Source organism: Lolium rigidum, chromosome 3, assembly GCF_022539505.1.
Source record: "Lolium rigidum isolate FL_2022 chromosome 3, APGP_CSIRO_Lrig_0.1, whole genome shotgun sequence".
Taxonomy (NCBI): Eukaryota; Viridiplantae; Streptophyta; class Magnoliopsida; order Poales; family Poaceae; genus Lolium; species Lolium rigidum.
This window is the reverse complement of record NC_061510.1, coordinates 293,613,794-293,617,420: the sequence shown is the minus strand read 5'-3', so window position 1 is coordinate 293,617,420 and position 3,627 is coordinate 293,613,794. Positions and strand designations below refer to the sequence as shown.

At 45.0% G+C, this 3,627-nt stretch overlaps 1 pseudogene; it reads left to right on the top strand.

Moving 5' to 3' along the window:
- The first annotated feature begins 1,000 nt into the window (after positions 1-1,000).
- Positions 1,001-3,409, top strand: LOC124703569 (annotated as a pseudogene).
- The last annotated feature ends 218 nt before the right edge of the window (positions 3,410-3,627 follow it).

The window sequence follows — 3,627 nt, the reverse complement described above, 5'->3', positions numbered from 1 at the left end:
CCGTTGTTTAGGAAATAATTAGGGTCAAAATTGGGTATTTAGACTAATTAGGTTCTAATTAATTGGATATTTAGACTAATTAGAGTACATTCCATTCCACAGCTTCTGAAATCAACCAAACACCCAGATGGAATGGAATGGAATGGGATGGAATGGAATGGAACGGAACCATTCCATTCCATTCCACCACATCCCGAAACCGAACACATCCTTAATACTTTTGCGCTGGGCTGTTGGTCTGGTATTTGAACATGCTCGATCCATTTGGGTCGCACATGGTGGAATCTGGATACTTAAATTATAAATTATTCATGGTGGTGGCTTCTAATTATATTCGTCCTAATCCTGATTACTTCATTAGTTGCGTGAAACTGCCACAGCAAAGAATGACGAGTCAGTGATGGGTTTTAGTTGGCTTAAGGGTGCAAGTGGGTGCTCTAGACAGGGTGCAACTAAACCCACTGACAGTGACCACAGTTCGTTAGTGCTGCTTTGTGGGGCCAACGACCGTGGAACGAGAATCCTGCCCTGGACTGGACTGGGAAAAGATGCGCATTCTATACAGAGTTGTTAATCTTCTGGGGAGAAAAATAAAAGGGAAGACCGACCAATCCACTGACTAAATCGGCGTATCTTGTCAACCGGGACTAGCTGTTCGATGGAGAAGGTAGACGAGACAGGGATGTTGCTGCTCGCTGTTGTTTGCATAGTTGGTTTCTGAAGCCCCGGTTTTGGTTTAGGACCATATACGACATGGCGGCACGGGGTTGAAGTCCGCAACCGGCAAAGGCGCGCGCAGACAGAGCCGCAGCGCAGCCGGCCACCCCTGTTTCGTCTACCTTCTCCAAGAAAAGAAAATCCATTTTATTGCCCCACTTGCACTCCAAGCTAACCTCAATTACTCTCGCTGATTCCTCCCGCACCATTATATATACAGGGCTCGCCTAGCCTTTCTTCCTCACCAACGTCTAATCGACGGACTGCGTAGTGCAAATAGAGCAACCAAATCGATCTTTCTCTTCTAGTACTTGGAGCTAGCGATCTATACAGCAATGGCGACCGCCGGGAAGGTGATCAAGTGCAAAGGTTCGTTTTTTGAACATTCCGATGTGATAGTTCTCTTGATTGGTGTGTGAAGAGCTCTGGAATTTGTTTGGTACTTGGTTCACTGCAGCTGCGGTGGCATGGGAGGCCGGGAAGCCGCTCTCGATCGAGGAGGTGGAGGTTGCTCCGCCGCAGGCCATGGAAGTCCGCGTAAGATCCTCTACACTGCCCTCTGCCACACTGATGTATACTTCTGGGAAGCCAAGGTATCCACAATTGTGCCCCCTAGTTTTGTCGTTTCCAATCGTGTTACTCTGACGATAACTAACATGATGATATTCTGCATTAATTTCTGCAGGGCCAAACACCGGTTTTTCCAAGGATCCTAGGCCATGAGGCTGGAGGGTATGCATCACACTACTGCCTCGCTGTCTCTTATCTTATTTTGTCACAGTTTTGTTGCTTGGTGGAATCAAGATTCTTCTTCGTGGAATCTAGATCTTCAAGTATAGTTTATTCAGGATGGTTTCTAATTGTAGTTCTCTTGGATCCTGATCTGCCAGTGGTATTAGATTGATGTCTGTAGACAGCATGTGTCCATATTTTAATTGCATGGATAAAACATAGGAATCTTGGGACAGCGTCATGACACAAGCTTACAGAAAGTGCTTTGTGGAACAATTTAAGTTTGCTCCTCTTCTTCCTTTAATAAAATCTCTACCAGATATTTAATTGTTGAAAAACAGCAACATATACCTGTATTATATTGTTGTTGTGACTAATTTTTTCGATTGTATACACCTGGAGTCCTGCAATCTTTTCTGCATCAATGCTCTTCATTGTTTAGCTTTTCCAGTAACACTTTACTGAAATTACTTTCTTCCCCGCAGCATTGTTGAGAGTGTTGGAGAAGGCGTGACCGAGCTCGTGCCGGGTGACCATGTCCTCCCGGTGTTCACTGGTGAATGCAAGGAGTGTGCCCATTGCAAATCAGAGGAGAGCAACTTGTGTGACCTCCTCAGGATCAATGTGGATCGGGGTGTGATGATTGGTGATGGACAGTCCCGTTTCACCATCAACAGAAAACCGATCTTCCACTTCGTTGGGACCTCCACCTTTAGCGAGTACACTGTGATCCATGTCGGGTGCCTTGCAAAGATCAACCCAGAGGCACCCCTTGACAAAGTTTGTGTTCTGAGCTGTGGTATCTCAACTGGTAAGAGATGATTACTGATCCCACTATTTAGAAATTAATTAATATGTTTAGAATGCCTCGATTAGTTACTGAAATGCCATTTTTCTTCAGGACTTGGCGCCACGCTAAATGTTGCGAAACCTAAGAAGGGTTCAACGGTGGCAATTTTTGGTCTTGGAGCTGTTGGCCTTGCTGTAAGTTACAATCGATGATTGGTATCTTGCACAAAACATTATTGCAGGATTTTTCCTGTAACCATGAGTAATTGATGTATGTTCCTTTGACACGATCAGGCCATGGAAGGGGCCAAGATGGCTGGTGCATCAAGGATCATTGGCGTGGACTTGAACCCAGCAAAATATGAACAAGGTACAATTTGTCTTCTGGAAACACAACGACATCTTAGTTGATGTTTTTTTAGTAGGACACCGGGCTGGCAAACCTAACAACATGTCCATCATTTTTCAGCTAAGAAATTTGGGTGCACTGACTTTGTGAACCCCAAGGACCATACCAAGCCCGTGCAAGAGGTTTGTTCTTTTCCATCAGTAATCATGTCTCCCTTCTATCATGACACACACACAAGCATGTGCCAAAAAAAACTCACTGTTCAATGATGATCTCCAGGTGCTTGTGGAGATGACCAACGGTGGAGTCGACAGTGCCGTCGAGTGTACTGGCAACATCAACGCCATGATCTCTGCCTTTGAATGCGTTCACGATGTATGATCTCGATACACCTGCAATATGATAATATTGAGCAGCCCCTACTCTTCTTTAAACTAAATCATGAAATCTTTTGGATGCAGGGGTGGGGTGTGGCCGTGCTGGTGGGTGTTCCGCACAAGGAGGCGGTGTTCAAGACCCACCCGATGAATTTCCTGAACGAGAGGACCCTGAAAGGCACCTTCTTCGGCAACTACAAGCCACGTACCGACCTTCCTGAAGTCGTCGAGATGTACATGAGGAAGGAGCTGGAGCTAGAGAAGTTCATCACGCACAGTGTGCCATTCTCGCAGATCAACACAGCGTTTGATCTGATGCTCAAGGGGGAGGGCCTGCGATGCGTCATGAGGATGGACGAGTAGATGACCTCCTTTCCGTTATATCTTTCGGTGTATTAAGATATGGGACTTCCAGTATTGAAGACATCGCATAGGTGAAATAATGGGAGAATATTTGGTTGGGAAATACTCCTCATAGCTAAAGCTACACTTATTTGCAACATAACTAGAGTAAAAAAAATACACTCCCTGGCTTCTGTTTTAGACCATGATGAGCCCACCATGTTTTTTTTTTACTTTGTTTTGATTAGGAATATATCTAATAGCTTAGAATGATCTCAGTGCGCGTATGAGGAATATCTTGAGGCAAATTTAATGATTCTA